Source organism: Emys orbicularis, chromosome 2, assembly GCF_028017835.1.
Source record: "Emys orbicularis isolate rEmyOrb1 chromosome 2, rEmyOrb1.hap1, whole genome shotgun sequence".
NCBI classification, from domain to species: domain Eukaryota; kingdom Metazoa; phylum Chordata; order Testudines; family Emydidae; genus Emys; species Emys orbicularis.
Window position 1 is genome coordinate 138142293 of NC_088684.1, and position 17961 is coordinate 138160253.

The following is a 17961-nucleotide window of genomic DNA, read 5'->3' on the forward strand; positions in this document are numbered from 1 at the left end:
GAAGTGGTGGGAGGAGATGGACTGGAACTGAATGCTTGCTTATAGTTGCATTCCATCATTTAAGAGATCACATAGCTCATTTTCTCACTGGGGTTGTATCCTCGCAGACCACGTATTTTGCCTAGGGAAGAATATAACTTTCTTGAAAGATGTTGTTTTTTAAAACACACAAGACACAAAAGCATTTTTGACACCAAACAAAGATCCCGAGTTTCATCCTCTTGCCACAAGCTGGAAAATAAAGCCCTGTGCTTAAAGATAAGTTAGCTGAAGGGTTTGTTGGTTTAATGAGATATAATAGATAAAGATAAGCAGCGTGAGAATAACAGCAGTACTTGGCATTCATATAGCACTAATCTACCTAGACATAAAACCTATCTTCACAACTCTCTTTGTTAAACTCTTGTATTATGGCAGTGCTCAATCAGGATCCATTGTGCTAGGTGCTGCACAAACACATAGGGAGAGACAGTCCTGCTTTGAAGAGCTTGCAGTCTAAATAAGTCTAAGACAAAGAGTGGGAGAAGGGAAGTATTATGATCCCCATTTTACAGATGGAGAGGTGGAGCCCAGCGAGATTGCATGACTTGGCCATGGTTACTCAGGAAAGCTGTGGCAGAACCAGGAAGTGAATCCTGATCTTTTCGGTCTCAGTGTTTTAACCACAAGACCTTAGGAGACGGGAGGTCATTAGCAACAGTGTGCTTGTGGTTATGAAATATACCGCCTTTTCCCCACGGACAGTCCATTCCTTTAGCCATATACTCTTACGTGTATAGAAATTAAACAGGTTTGCAAATACATCATATGGCAAATTGTTTCACATATCATAAGAAATGCATAATATCCATATGGAATGTTTTGACATTGCCAGAACTTTTCCCTTCCTAAATGAAATGTGAGTGAAATTGATCTGATTTCATGAAGCATTTTGATTTTGATGGAAGTGCATATTCCTGTGGAAAATGGTTCCCTCAAAGTTTCTCCAACCAGCTCTGTTAGTCACGTCTGAAAATCTTAGCTGTGGTTTTTAGGTATATGAATCTCAAGGCATTGAATGGGAACCGCATCTGAAGTGTCAAAACTGGGATTAGAACTCAACAGTTCTTTGCTGTCAGGAGTATTTTCTCAATGCCCATGTCCTAGTCAGTTTACTCTTCAAATCACATCTTACATAGTAACTCTTGCAAAATAACTAGTTGACCCATGGGTAAATTACAGTACCAAAGTTTCTTTAGTTTGTGTGCCTATATAATGCCATTATAGAATCATAGAATATTAAGGTTGGAAGAGATCTCAGGAGGTCATCTAGTCTAACCTCCTGCTCAAAGCAGGACCAACACCAACTAAATCATCCCAGCCAGGGCTTTGTCAAGCCGGGCCTTAAAAACCTCTAAGGAAGGAGATTCCACCACCTCCCTAGGTAACCCATTCCAGTACTTCACCACCCTCCTAGTGAAATAGTGTTTCTTAATATCCAACCTATACCTCCCCCACTGCAACTTGAGACCATTGCTTCTCATTCGGTCATTATGACTCTCTACTTAGCGAATACCCACCAGATAATGAAGGCAGAACGAATTCAGCTGGCTCAAGAGGTCCCTTATATTTTAAATGTAAATTTCTATCTCAATATAGTATTGCTTAACGACAATGTATTATTTTGGAAATTTCCTGCCTCCCATGCAAACCAACTTTAGTACAAATAATAATAAAGTAATTTAGTCCACATTGACGTTTTGCTACTTTCACAACTGTGCTTCTGCACAAGCTGAGCAGAATATGCTCTCTACAAAAACAATTCCTGAACAGCAGGGCAGATCCTTCACTGCTGTAAACTGGTGTAGCGCCATTGACTTCAGTGCATCTGTGCTACTCCCAATAAGGGATCAGAGTTTACATGAGCAATTAGAGCAGCAGGCAAGCTGTCCTTGCACACGGAAAGAAACAGCACGTTTTGTACAAACAGGAACAGATTACGTGCTCTGAGGGAGCTGAGTTTCCACAGAGTAATTTCATTAAGGCTGGAATTCAACCCTGTGAGAATGGAATCAGCACAACGCCTATGCAATATTTCAATTCCACTTGAACAGTATTTTATGGACTTAAATGGTGCATTGTGTCAGTCCCATCTACATCCTAAAAGATATGCTCATTATTTTATCTTTTACAATGTTTAAGCAATAATGGGGATCTCACCATTGACTTCATTAGGCTTTGGATCGGGCTTGAATTACTAACATGTTTGAGGGACAAGGTGGGTGAGGGAATATCTTTTATTGGACCAACTGTTGGTGAGGGAGACAACCTTTTGAACGTAAGCTCAAAAGCTTGTCTCTCTCACCAATAGAATTTGGTCCAGTAACAGAAAATTACCTCACCCACCTTGTCTCTCTAATATCCTGTGAGCAACACAGCTAGAATAACACTGCATACATATGAAAAAGGTTTTGCAGAAAGTTTTCATTTTTTGAAAAATGGCCTCTTTTCAAAAATGAAACTATCTGCAAAGAAACTGTCAACACGAGAGAGAATTTCTGTTTTGCATAAATATTTTGCACAATATTTTTTAACAGAAAGGCTTATGATTACAAACTCAAACCTAGGCCTCAAATTGGGAACCTTCCAAGCAAACCTGGGAAGTCATTTTATGATTTTGCATTGAAATCATGCAAGAAAACCTCATAGCTTCTCACAATGGTGAGACATGACTGAGTTTTACTTTGCGTTCAGTCCACACAGGTGCCTGCCTTTGAGTGGGTGGATTTGAATGAACCTGAAATTAAAATAAAATGTTTCTATGGCTATATAGTAAAAACCGCTGAAAATGTCACATACCCTAGTTCTAGTGGATTTATAACCTATCTACTGTAGCTATATATTGCTAGAGTGCCATCATTGTAGTATCTGGGCACCATAGTTTGGTTAAGAGACCATTATTGCTCTTACTCTGTGCTCCCAAACTATTAGAATCATAGAATATGAGGGTTGGAAGGGACCTCAGGAGGTCATCTAGTCCAACCCCCTACTGAGAGCGGGACCAATCCCCAGACAGATTTATGCCCCAGATCCCTAAATGGCCCCCTCAAGGATTGAACTCACAATCCTGGGTTTAGCAGGCCAATGCTCAAACCACTGAGCTATCCCTCCTCCCCCAAAAAATTGAAAGCCCAATAGCTATTCCACTCTAGCTCCGCACATTAGGGTACCTTTACACAGCAGTCGGGAGGTGTGACTGCAGCATGCATAGGCATTCCCAAACTAGCTTTGATCTAGCTACAAATAGCATCAAAGCCATGGCAGCACAAGCACAGGCTAGCCATTGAGTGCAAGCCCTCTGGGACACTAGATATGTATTCGGGTGACAAGCCCATGCCACTGCAGTTTTTAGTGGACCCGTTAGAGCCAGGTATGGCTACAGTCACATCTCCCAACTGCTGTAGAGATATACCCTAAAAGAGTGTCTTTTTGCAGTTTAGCTGAATCCAGTTCTAAAGTTGATTAATATTAGGTTGAGTCATTTTGCTCCACTTTGCTACCTACATTGTATTTCCCCCCACTTAGTACAGTGTAATTCCCAGTTAAGAGCAATTTTTGATTTTTTGGATACATAATACATATTCCTTTATATGATAGAATGGCTTTGCCGCATTGTTTTCATGTACTACTTAACATCACACTGTTGAAACAAACAGAAATCCTATGTAATGGTCTGGAAATTAGAAAGAGAAAGAAACGTTTCACTGAATTACCTGGATAATTCAGCACTTGACACTTGATAAATTACGTTTACTTTCAATACATTGGAGCTCATTACGTCAGATGGAAGTGAAAAGCAAATGACAGTTCTTGAAACAAACCGAGGAAAGATGAAGTTTGCTGAGTGCCTGAACTATTGCTAAGTAACTCAGTGAATCTTTTTAATTTAGTTCATGTATATTTGATGAGAGTTCAGTTATTCTGTGGTGAGCCTGCCTATAATGAAGCAATACAGGCACACATATTCATTTTAAATACAAGGAATCTATTATTAATTATACGTAATTTATTTCTTTTGTACATCAGTCCTGGAGACTATGGGTAGAATTTTCAAAAATCCCTAGGTGACGTAGGCACTTGGAAGCCCATGTCCCATTGTCTTTCAAAGAATCCAAACAGGACTTTGTTGCTTCTTGAAAATTTAACCTAGGGCAACAGACACTTTAGCAATTTTTAGTGACTGAGACTTGCACTAGCAAAGAGCGGGTTAATTCAATGTACTGCATTTGACCTTCGACTTTAAAACACCAACAACACACAAAACTGATCAACCTGCTCTCACCATTGGACAACACACTCTCTCCGTCACAGTGATGCAGTTCAGGACCTATGGGATGACCTGGTTATGCGGTTCTAGCACTCTGCATATTGTACTCATTGCTTGTTATACAGGCGAGTGACCTGGAATAAAACACTCCAGAAACTCTGATGTTTACTAATACACCAGTAAACCACTCCCATGCCCCCTCCCGAGCTCCACTATTGGCTTCCCATATGAGGTGTCAGTCCTAATATTCTGACTTCCTATCTAAAACATACAGGTTTAACTCTGAAGGGATTATCCAGTTCTATAGGCTTTAAATTGGCTGCAGGGCAGCTGAGTTATTCTAGTCATGTCATGTAGCGGGGATCATTGTAGCATTGTTCCCTGATGGATTCAAGAGAACTACATACAGGAAATCAAAGATGTAACTGGAAAAACAAAATTAAACTAAACTAATAGTCTTCCCATGAGAAATCAGTTTGCATTTCTAAATGTCTGGATGCATTTCTGTCTGGAGCTAAAAATCAAGAGGCAGCTCCTTTGCTGGTATATATCAGCACTGAGTCCGCTGGAGTGCTGCTGATTTACCCCAGCTGCACATCTGGCCCCATGTCTCAAGGACACGGGTGTATAAATCAGCGTGTTTGGCCGTGAGACTTTTGTTCTTCTCAAAGGATACAGTAATGCTCGCACAAATGGCCAATTTGAGGCTGCATAAAATTGTCTTGGTTTCATTTCCTTGGGCTAAACAAATGGCCCCTTTAAAAAATGAAGTGGGAAATAAATATATTGAAGGAAGGACAGTGCAATTTGTTTAAAAATCAAATGCAAAGCCAGGGTCTGATCCTGTGAGGTGCTTTGCTGACCCATTGAAGTCAGTGGGAGCTAAGAGTGCTCAGCATTTATTTCGGTGCCTGTGACTCTTCTCAGGTAAGTCTGTCCCTCTTTCCACTCCCTTGTAACCCAAATGCAGCAGGGACCCTTAACAGAGCCCCATTCGCTTTTTCCTGCCAGCCAAAGACCTACCGCATTCAGTTGCTGTGAGCATATTTTCATGCAGAAGTGCCTTTTTGCAGGTGCAATCCTGATCTACATATTCAAGAATCCAATTATGGAATTTTGTAGGCTCACTGGGCGTGGGTGGATTTTGACAGAACCAACCCCAGTTCCGTACAGGTTTGGAAACGGAACCGTTGAAATCCAAGCCTCCAAGTTGTCTACGTTTTAGCTACGTTTCACAGGCTGAACTGTGTATGCAGCCTCGACAACAATCAGATGCTTCTGAGTACCAGGATGTGCATTTTCATAATAGCACTTGACCTTTTATTTTGCCCTAGCGGCTCCATCATCATTGTTTTTATAAAGGTGGCTGATTGTACTGAACTCATTGCAGAGTCAATAAGATGCTTTTGTGACAAGTGAAAAGAGATGCCTCATGAATCTATGAGTAGGATGAGCTAAAAATGGCATCACTGTGCTCTCAGCTTCTGACGAAAGTTTCCAAATAATTTCCCAAGATGGCCATTCCTGCTGCCTAATTCTATCTTCCCTTTCCAGGAGACCCTTCTGCAGATTGCTCTCAAGTAGCACTAAAATATCAATGAGTTTTTAGTGCATGCGATTTAAGAAAAATAAATCATAGGAACTTAGAAATTGCTATGCCTAGTCACACTAGTGCACTTTCCAGTTCAGTATCTCGTCTCTGGCAGCGGCCAATGCCAGAGAAAAGAGCAACAAGTCCTGAAGTGGGCAATTATAGAAAACCTGTCCACAAGGGAAGTTTCTAATTCCCTCAGTTAGTGTGTAGCATAGCAGGTGTGGGTATAAAGATCTGGATCTGAAATTTCCCAGAGTTTAGGGTGGTTAAGATCTGGGGAGCTTGGTTCAAGTCATTATGGCTAAAATTCTGGTCCCATTTTGAAAGTTTTGCCATTGACGTCCATGGTGCCAGGATTTGCCATATAGATGAAGAATTATTTGCTATAAGAATCACGTATTATTTGCAATATAGCAGCACCTTCTGGTCCCTGCGACGGACCAGGACTCCATTGTGCTAGGCACTGTACAAACACATAACAAAAGTATGGTCCTTGCCCCAAGACGTTGCAATCTAAGCACTCTTGAGAAAGCAGGGAATTTCAGGTTTCAGTTAATACTTTTTATGTTTTAAATTAAATCAAGGGTGTTGTCAGCTCTCCTGTTTTTAGTGTGACTCGAGGTATTTAGTGTTTTCCTTAAAGACACTGTTCCTAGAATCCTGTGACACTGAGAATCTCAGCTTTCAATAAAAAATAAGGACGTTTCTCACCCTCGTGATTGTGGAGAAAAGCTTGAAAATGTGACCCGAATGCACCTTAAAGGCTCATATACCAGAAGACAAATAAAAAGTACCCACCATTGACTATTTTTGAAAAAGATCTCATGATTTTTAGGCCAATGTAATGAGTTTTATATGCTTGGGGTTGGGAATACTGCGATCAACAACATATTGCATGAAACCAGATTTAGTGACTCAGAACTCCCAAACTCGGTATGTCTTCATGGCTCTTTCTAGCCTACTCCCTGTTAGACATCTGCAGTGTCCACAAATCACACTATGACACAGCAGAGAGTTTGCAGCTGGATCTGTGTCCAAACTTTTCCAAAATTCAGAGGTTCTCAGATTCAGCGGTTTGATTTCTCCCATTCTAGACACAGGCCAGGTGTGAAGTAGAGTAAAACTTCCCTGAAGTTATCAAATCTGGGGGTTTGGTTTCTGCCTTAACTAGTATAAACTGAATTACATTATAGCCAAGCTTGCAGTAGTACAAAAAGGGTTTACAACTGACTTGAAATTTCCCTGTAGCTACTCTGAAAGCAAACTGAACCAGTCTCTGAGATTCGTATGAGTGTAAATCAACACCTTTATACTCCCTCACAGCAAGACTGTCAGACGCTAAATGGACTTAAGGTCTGTTTCAGCAGGACAGTTCTTACATTTAATAGTATCTTAAAATGCTTCAGGAATTCTTCCCAATAATTCTGTGGTGAAAAGTGAAATATGGAACTTTTGGGGGCCAGTTCTTCGGCTCACATAAGCCGATGAAGCATCACTGACTTCCAGAGGGTTTAAACAAAAAAATAGAAAATGGGATGAAATTAATAGAAGGTATCAAAGCAAAATCAACATAAGCCTGATTCCGATCTCACTCACAGAAGTGCGAATTAGGAATAACTCCACTGAAGTTCATGAAAGTATTGGAGCAGGTCAAAAATTTTCTATCAAAACCATTTTTTATGCAAAAGTGCTTTTAAACGAAAATTGAATTTTAAGTGAAAAAAACTCAGTGTGTATGGGGGGAAAGGGTCACAGAAAACCCTCAAACTGAAATTTTTTTTACAACTCCCCCCAAAATAAAAGAAAACTTTACAAAAATGAGAAGTTTTTGTTTCAGTCAAAATTTTTCATGGGGCGGTGGAAAGCCATTCTTCAACCACCTCTAGAAATGATGCTAGTGTAAAACCATTGTTGGATAAATTCAGAATAGTCCCTATGTCTGCTGTCTCCTACTTTGGAAATGCAAGTATCTAGTCTGGGAGATTCATTGTGTTTTTAATATAAAAGAACGTGGCTTATTTTTTTCTATATATTAAGCTAAGACAAACAACACACATGCATATATTTTAAAGATATAATATAGTATCTTATCTATGTAATATCATCACTGCAGAAGATGGGCTAGAACATAGAACTTTGCTTGACAATAAAAACCATGGACTGAGTAGAGACACTGGATTTTTGGCTTATTACAACAATCTATAACCCACTAACAACCTCCCCCAATCTGCCTTTTTTGTCTCCCTTCCTTTCCCTCTATGACTGGAGGGGTCTTAGTGGGTCACCTCACCTTAAGTGATCCCTTGAAATATGGGTTAACTACTTATGCTAACCAATCTGTTCCACCTTGTATTTACCTGTGACATTTTTTAGTAGGTTTCCCAGACCTAAGGAAGAGCTCTATGTAAGCTCAAAAGCTTGTCTCTCTCATTGACAGAAGTTGGTCCAATAAAAGATATTACCTCACCAACCTTGTCTGTAGAACATAGTTTCTCAACCTGAGGTCACAACCTCCAGCAGGTTGCAGACAGTCATTAAATGTGTCTCCCTTTCTTTGTGGATAGATTGGTGGGTGGGGGAGTTGGAACACCTTGAAACTCTGGTCTGTTTTACCATGGGGTTCACCATCTAGAAAAGAGTGGGAACCACTGGGCTAGAAGATCTCACAAGTCTTTTCCATCTTTATCGTCTATGATTCGTAACACTTTCTATTGCTTAGCAGTGAATGGTTTCTGAGCTCCCTCTCGTGGAAGATATGTTCTTTGCAGTTTAAGCTTGTGAATTTCTTCCCTTCTGGCTTTTCTTGCTGCTTTTCCAGGCATTTCTTGGGAAACTATTCCACTGCTCCTTTACTTCTAACTTCTTTTTGGGCTTTTTTATTCATCGCATCAGGCCCATTCCTGGAGCTCATACTCCAGACCACCTCTCATTGAATAAGTAGAAGGTTTGGACGCTGTCTGTGTGTGTAGATATAATCTTAAGGGACAAAATACACTCAGACTAGGGGATGCAGAAAAGTCAAAATGCAGCAGATCTGCTGCATGAGGTGTAGGCAGCTCCAGAGCAGGCACATGTGATTTTTAGATCACCAGTGTGTACTGAAACTGAGATTTGCTCTAGCTCATTGTACTATGATGACAGGAATTGGAGAAAGAGGACCAGGTTTCCGGAGGGGGCGTGTATAGGTCAGGAACCCATGTTGCCAACTCTCATGATTTTATTGTGAGTCTCACAATATTTGGTGTTTTTCATATGGCCCTAGCCCCTGCACTCACAGGACTATATGAGAATCTCCTCTTTCATTTAAAAAAGATTCTAGCCTTCATGAATGCCCAGAAGAACTGACATTTGAACCAAACGCACTTTGGGACTCATTAACCAGAAGTCAAATTAAAAAGAAACCAATTAAAAATATATATATGAATGTTAAGCCTTTTCATTTGGCGGGGGGGAAGGAGGAGGCTGGAGTCATGATTTTTGAACGCTTGGAGTTGGCAACACTGGAAAGCAGAGGCTCAAGAATGCAAATCCTGGGGCTTGCACTAGGAGAGAAACCGTGGAACCTCAGTATATAACACGCTGGCTTCTCGGCCTATTTAGGAAAACCCTGTTTCTTACAGCTCAGCCCTGCTGCATCTGTTCTTGGTATTGAAACAGCCAGGGGGAGCATCCACAACTATGCGGAACCATTGGCTAAAATCCCCTGTCGAGGCTGCGGTATGGGCATGTCAATTATTTTCACAGGGCTCAGTTCACCCATCCGAGTAAGGGGTGCAGAAGGGTCCCAGTGCAGCAGAGCTGCTACACGTGGTGTGGGCAGCTCCACCGGAGGCACATAGGAATCTTGAAACCCCCATGTATGGAGTTTGCTGGGGCACGAGGGCTCAAGTAGTAGTGGGGGAAGGGCTGTGCCTCTGTTCATTCAGGTTTTCACACCATAATACCGCATGCTTGAGTTTTTTTGTGGGGAGTCACGCACGCTGCCCTTACTGCTCCCCCTGAAATTTCTCACTACTCCCACAGAATCCTACGTGTTCCTAATGATCAGTAAAATAACTTTAGAAGTATCTATTGCTTAAACAGGGGCCACGCAGTTTCCACAAGGTTGTTACCTTTAAGGAAGCTTACAAAGGACCTAAACCTGAAATCCTTGCTATGGCTTGCCCTGAGATATCAGGGTAGAGGGCTGGGTCAGAGCCAAGATTAGAATTTGGGAATTCCTGGCTCCGCATCTAGCATTCACACCCTACCTCTCTTGACTACAGCAATGGCAACCATTGTTCATTAAGGGCCTGATTCTCCACCGCCTTGCATCTTTTGGAGTCATTTGTACAAACCCACAGCACAATGGAGCCGTAACTGGGGTTCCTAGGCACTACCGCAATACACATAATAATGTATGGCTGTTTAAAGAGAATATAAATCATTCTGATGTGGTAGCTGCAAGCGGCTGGCTTGTTTCCCCAGACTGCTGGGGACTCTCTGCCACTCAAGTCTCTTTCAGGGCACAGGTTTGTACTTCAGACATTAACCCTAGGCAAAACATCAAAGCAAAAACAGTTCCTCTGCCCACCCAGGGCTACAGCTACCAAAGGCTTTCCCACCCAGGGACACCAGAAGGACTGCAAAAAGGTGGTGGGGGGAGCAACCCAAACATTTAGAAAACCTACTGAGCAAGGCTGTGTCTGTTACTTTAAGCAAAGCCATAATAAACATATTATTGCTAATTCCATAGGCCATATCTGCCCATTGCTCACGACAGGAGTCACAAAAAAGACAACACACGAAAACTCAACACAATCTCAAACAGCAATAAACAATAAGCAGTAGTTAAACAGGTAGCTTTTTGGAAAACTATATTCAAACCATTTATGACTATTGCCATTACTGAGCAGCAATTAAAAAGAAAGCGAAGGAAAGCCCAGATTTCAGAGTCAGGACCGGCTCCAGGGTTTTTGCCGCCCAAGCGGCGGAAAAAAACAAACAAACAAACCCCGCGATCGCAATTGCGATCCGCGGCACTCCGACGGCAGCTCCACCGCACCGAAGAAAGCGGCGGTAATTCGTCAGCAGGTGCTTCCCTCCGAGAGGGACCCGCCTCCGAATTGCCGCGGAACCCAACGTGCCGCCCCTTCCCCTTGGCCGCCCCAAGCACCTGCTTGCTGGGCTGGTGCCTGGAGCCGGCCCTGGTCAGAATGCAATCAGTTTAAATGGTTTTACTGGGGCTGGTTACTTTTTAATTATTGCTACATCGTTTAAAACTTAAGGTTGAATACTAAAACATCTGAATACTTTCAGCCATATCCCATGAAAATAATCGCTGATCACTGCACAAAGCTACAGTATTAGGTACAGCTACAATGTCAAATATCTTCCAATTATTTATTTTATGTCGCCTTGGAAACAAAACCCACATAAGAAAACATTCCAAAAGACATCCATATCTGATTACAGTATCAATATAGGCTACGCTGCTTGCCATCAGGATTTGCATAGTCATTTACCATGCTTATTAGCAGTAAGAGTATTATTAAAAGCAACTTACAGTAACATAAAAGTCTGGGATTTTCCTTATTTCATCAATGTAGTCTTCAGTCTTTTCAGAAGGTGGGAATACCTTCCATAACTTCAACAACTTGTATTTGTGGAACTAATGGGAACTACATACAATTAACAAACAGTTCACATTTTGTCGTCTTCAGTGTTGTAGCTGAATATCTACATTAACTTGGCTGGTGTAAGCATGTACTTTATAAACACATTCCCTGTGCTAATTTGATTTTTCATGTACACCTAGTTTTCCAGCACAATCCTTCCAATTATTCATGCCAATCAAAGCAAATGTGTCATGTCTGCATATACAAAAGCTAAGTTTCTTAACTCTGGCAAATCAACCCTGTGCAGCAGGCTCTCTTTCTTGTTTTATGGTGCACAAGCTCTGATCTATCTTTATACCAGTCGAAATAGAAAAATCTTGCTCTTGCATTGTTGCAAGATCCAGATATGCAAAGGGTTCCTAGTTTTGAAATAGGGACTCTATGTTGTCAGGGTGTAATGGTGCAATGTGGCAGATCACAATTTAGGGATTAGTCCAGGGTTACCTACTGTTTTGTCGATGAATGAAGTTGAAGGCGAGTATTTCCCATATTTCATCTGAATATGAGCACCATCATTCCTTTCTGTAAGTATTATCAGCAACAGCAAGAATGGGACTTACTGGGTTTCAGAGCAGGGACTCCTTTGGTGTCTACCTCCCTCTTCACTGTGTTCTATACTTGAATGTTCAGTCATTGGTAAGACAACTCCCACCTGTTCATGCTCTCTGTATGTGTGTATATATATCTCCTCAATATATGTTCCATTCTATATGCATCCGAAGAAGTGGGCTGTAGCCCACGAACGCTTATGCTCTAATAAATTTGTTAGTCTCTAAGGTGCCACAAGTACTCCTGTTCTTTTTGCGGATACAGACTAACACGGCTGCTACTCTGAAACCTGCCTTTATTTAGCATCTTCCATCGAAGGATCTTAGAAAACTTTAGAAATAAATAAATGTATTTTCACAACAACTCTGTTGTAGGTAAGATTCCCTCCCCTTAACTGCAGGTAAACTCAGCCACCAAGACCCAGATCCTCACAGGTATTTAGGCATGTAACGCCCATAGAAATCAATGGGAGGTATGCGCCTTTGAGTATCTGGGACCAGAGTTTATATCGTGACTTGCCCAGTGTCACACATTGAGGCTGATCTGGGAACAAAGATCTGCCGACTCCCAGTCCTGAATTTTAATCACTAGACCAGTAGTTTTCAACCTTTTTTTATTCGCAACCCCCTAAAAAATTTTTAATGGAGGTGTGGACCCCTTTGTAAATATTAGACATAGTCGGCAGAGCCCCAGGGCCTGTAGACCACAGGTTGAACACCACTGCACTAGACCATACGGAAGCCACCAAGAACAGCAATCAGAACATTTAGTTAACGTGAAACCAGTTCTAATCAAGCAACAAAGAGTCCTGTGGCACCTTACAGACTAACAGACGTATTGGAGCATAAGCTTTTGTGGGTGAATACCCACTTCGTCAGACGCACAGTTCTAATCAAAATCTCAGGAGGGTGACTTCATCTTTTATACTCCAGTAGTGCCTACCAGCCCCACTGGAGATCAGAATCCCATTGTCTCAGGCGCTATACAACAGTAAAAGTAGTCCCCGCCCTAAAAAACTTATGGTTTAAATAGACATGATGGACAAGAGGTAAGAAGGGAAACTAAGATCCAGATCCTAAAAACGTATTTAATTTTTTCCCCCTTAGGTGCCTAAATACCTTTGAGAATCTGGGCCTAAATGCCTTCCCCAAGCTCACACAGATGGTGAGTGGCAGAGGTGAGTATAGAACCCAGGTGTCTGGAGTCCTAGTTTGAAAACCGTGGCCACAACGGGAATTTTAATCTCTATCTTCCTCCAGAAGGTAGTATTAATTACCGTATATTACAGTAGAGTCCCCTAGACTCTTCCTTTTACACAGAATCCCCCATCAGACACAGACACCTTACTGAAGAGGTAATTGAAGAAAAATATTGTTTGTGTTGTGATATTGGGTCAACATGATGGGAAAGCGAGTTCACAGCAAAGAAAGGAGGGATCTAATTTGGAGATGAAGCAGGGAACTAAATAAAAAAAAGCTTGAAAAACTGGTCAGATGCGAAATCTAAAACTCTACAAAGCCAATTGGGCAAGAAAAATGACTGTGACATGTTGGAATTTGATTTTGTGACATTCTTGTTTGGTGCTGAAAATGAAAGATGAAAGAAGCCTGTGCGGTAACGTGTAGGGAAGTCAGAAACATGTACTGAGAACTAAGCTAAGATCTCTTCATTTCATTATTGCCATTTTATAATCTTGCATTAACAGCTGTAATTAGTGCCAGGCCATCAGCTGTTATTGAAATGGCTGAAACTAATTAGGCCCAAGGTTTTTATGGGAATGAGTCTGTTAGCCTGAAAATTTACAATGACTGTTCTTCTGAAATGATGAACATGAGTATCATAGTGATACTTCTGAAACTGACAGCAAAAGCATGACAGCAAAATGTCATGGGGGATTTTGGCTGTTCACCCTTTTCTTCTGAGATTCTCTGATCTGAGAGTGAGTGCTTGGATTGTAAGGTCACCTGCAGAGATCTCTGTGAATCAAATGTCCTGATTGTAACACACTGGAAGTCCAGATCTAGATAGGGTGACCAGATGTCCTGATTTTATAGGGACAGTCCCGATTTTCAGGGCTTTTTCTTATATGGGTACCTATTACCCTCCACACTCTGTCCCAATTTTTCATACTTGCTGTCTGGTCACCCTAGATCTATAGCTGAATTTTGCAGCTTCCACCCATCCCTAGTTATTTTTAACTTTATCTATGGTAGGTAAAATCCCTCATGGAAAGAATGTACTGGGCCTGACTCTTGATCTCATTCATATCTAATTATTCCTAATGTATACATGTGTGTAACAGAGCAAGATCAAGCCCACAAAAATTGAAGGCCTGATTCTCTGAGGTGCTGAGCAACCCCAGCTCCCATGGAATTCATATACAGCTGAGGGAAAATCAGAGCTAAGATCAATGTTTGTAGACATATCTTCTTATTTAGGGCCCAGCACTAGAAAGTACCAAGCATTTTGATCTCCTGCTGAAGTCAACAGGAGTGGGGGTGTAAGGTGCCTGGCAGGTGGTACTCAGTACCACACAGGACTGGACCCTACTATACATGGATTGAAACCTTATTAGCACATAATCTGCCTCTACATATTTTCACCAATTAACATCTCCAGGAAATGAAGATGTCAAAATTAGGCTACGACTCTGTTCTCAGAAGCATTGGGTAGATGGGAGGGTAGCGATGGACAAAGCAATTTAAGGAAATAAAAATTCCATTTCCCAGCCCTGGTCAAGGCTTTCCCTATTTGAACCCGATTGGAACCTTTTGGGTGGTTGCAGAATGTCGGGTTTCCATTTTCTCTCCGTGTCCACATTATTTCCCATTGTTCTGCAGACATCTTCAGTTTTTGATTTCATCTGGGCATGGAAGAGCCAAAAGTCAGATGTTAAGTTTCTGTAGCCTGGCTGAAAGCAGGAAGTACTGAAAATCGGATGAGAAAGTCTGCTCTGGAGAAGTTTTCTGCCCGGTTTTACAGATGCAAGTGTCTTGGATAGTCCAAATTGGCTTTTGATAAGAATCTCTAGACTTTTAGGTACATAGTTAAACTGAACTTGAATTCCAGACATCTATACAGTATTGATCTACTGTGATCCAAGAACTAAAACAATTCTACCAAAGTTAGGCTGACTTTCCCTGACACAATCATTGTCTGAAATCCTAGCTTCAGACCTAAGACATAAGTTTTGTGTCTCTCTCCCAAGAGAGCCAGCATCTTCCTACTCTTCTGTCACGTACAACTGCTCTCAGCTATCATTATACTTGCACAAGTGTCACGGCTATCAGCTCATTTGATGGTAATGAATTTGCAGCCACATATCTCCTCAATGGGTTCATCTCCTGGAAATTCATCTTTCTAATTTCTCCTGTTCCGAAGCACCGCAGAGTTATGAGGAGTTTAAGTGTCCATCAATTAACGTCAAAATACAATGAAATACCTACGGAGCTGCATTTGACATCCACTAGAATGCCAAATGAATTCGCTAATGATCAGTCCCTCTGCCATGAGAGTCCCAGGAACTCAAGATGATGGGACATTTAGGCTCAGTTCATAAAATATGTATGGGACCATTCAGTGGGGTTTTGCACTCTGTGGAGTGAGAAAAGAAATAGTGATATTTGGGTCATGAGACTTAAAACTTAACTCTCCTCTGTGCCTTTGCAAAATTAAAAGCCCAACTCCCATTGACTTTTAATGTGAGGTGGGAGCCTGACTGCTCGTTATGCCTTTTTAAAAAGCTCCCCGTAAAGCAGCACCAAGCTTATAAGGATTCCCAAAGCTGTGCTAGGCTTGATTCTCCAACGGCCTGGTGGTTAACTCAGTGGTCAGGGATTCCTTCTATGTTCGGCCACAGGCAAATCATGGATGAGTGACTTTGGCCTAGATCCTCAAAAGGCATTTAATCACCTAACTCCCATTGATTTCAATCTCCCTTTGCTTCCATTCCCATCTGTGAAACGGGGATGATAATATTTCTTTTGTCTATATAGTTGCAAGGGAGCAAGCGGGAGTGAGGGAGCTACCTGCAGGATACCTGAAGTCTGGAGCAGGCTTGCTAAATGAGCCAGCCAGCGACACCTGGTGCAGGGAAGGAACCTCAAGCGGCTGGTTCCCTGTAAGAGACCTGGCCCTAGGCTTGGTCTGTTTCAATGATTGTGTAGAAAATGTCACTGGCTCCTCATGTGGCTAGAAGAATAATGATCCTTCATGTAATTTAACGCTGTTGCTGCACATATGTACAGTCATACTTCATACTGCTTATTTCTTCTGGCTAAACGGTGTAGCTTAATATATTATGGTGTGAATTGTAAATGGTATGCTATAAAACAGAGAGGACAGGCAATTGACTCAACACTGCGGATAGACTCTGAGCTTGTACATTTCTTGACTTTTGGTTAATATAATATACGCTGCCTTAAAGTTGCATTAGCATAGCCTGTTTGCATTGATATAACAACACTAGAGCAAAACCCTACACTGTGTCACAGAATATTGAATGTTCATGTAGAGAAGACAGGACTTATGACATGCTTTGCAGAGGTGCCAAACCCCTGCAATGCCCATTGAACTCATTGGGACTGATTCTCCACTGCATTGCACTGGCATGAAACCAATGTAACTCCACTGAAGTTGGGTCCATTTAACTTCAGTGAGAGTCCTGGCCACTAGCCACCTTTGAAAATCAGACTTTTGAGGTCTCCCCTGAAAGACTCACGGGAAACGTCAGCTCAACTCATCGGCCTCAGAAGCACAAAGGGATGTGAACTAGGGGTTCCAGAGAACTGGGGAATGTTAGACCCCATTCTGGGGATCTGCGGTGCGAGACCACTCAACTAGATTCATAGATTCATAGATTCTAGGACTGGAAGGGACCTCGAGAGGTCATCGAGTCCAGTCCCCTGCCCGCATGGCAGGACCAAATACTGTCTAGACCATCCCTGATAGACATTTATCTAACCTACTCTTAAATATCTCCAGAGATGGAGATTCCACAACCTCCCTAGGCAATTTATTCCAGTGTTTAACTACCCTGACAGTTAGGAACTTTTTCCTAATGTCCAACCTAGACCTCCCTTGCTGCAGTTTAAGCCCATTGCTTCATGTTCTATCCTCAGAGGCTAAGGTGAACAAGTTTCCTCCCTCCTCCTTATGACACCCTTTTAGATACCTGAAAACTGCTATCATGTCCCCTCTCAGTCTTCTCTTTTCCAAACTAAACAAACCCAATTCTTTCAGCCTTCCTTCATAGGTCATGCTCTCAAGACCTTTAATCATTCTTGTTGCTCTTCTCTGGACCCTTTCCAATTTCTCCACATCTTTCTTGAAATGCGGTGCCCAGAACTGGACACAATACTCCAGCTGAGGCCTAACCAGAGCAGAGTAGAGCGGAAGAATGACTTCTCGTGTCTTGCTCACAACACACCTGTTAATACATCCCAGAATCATGTTTGCTTTTTTTGCAACAGCATCACACTGTTGACTCATATTTAGCTTGTGGTCCACTATAACCCCTAGATCCCTTTCTGCCGTACTCCTTCCTAGACAGTCTCTTCCCATTTTGTATGTGTGAAACTGATTTTTTCTTCCTAAGTGGAGCACTTTGCATTTGTCTTTGTTAAACTTCATCCTGTTTAACTCAGACCATTTCTCCAATTTGTCCAGATCATTTTGAATTATGACCCTGTCCTCCAAAGCAGTTGCAATCCCTCCCAGTTTGGTATCATCCGCAAACTTAATAAGCGTACTTTCTATGCCAATATCTAAGTTGTTAATGAAGATATTGAACAGAGCCGGTCCCAAAACAGACCCCTGCGGAACCCCACTCATTATGCCTTTCCAGCAGGATTGGG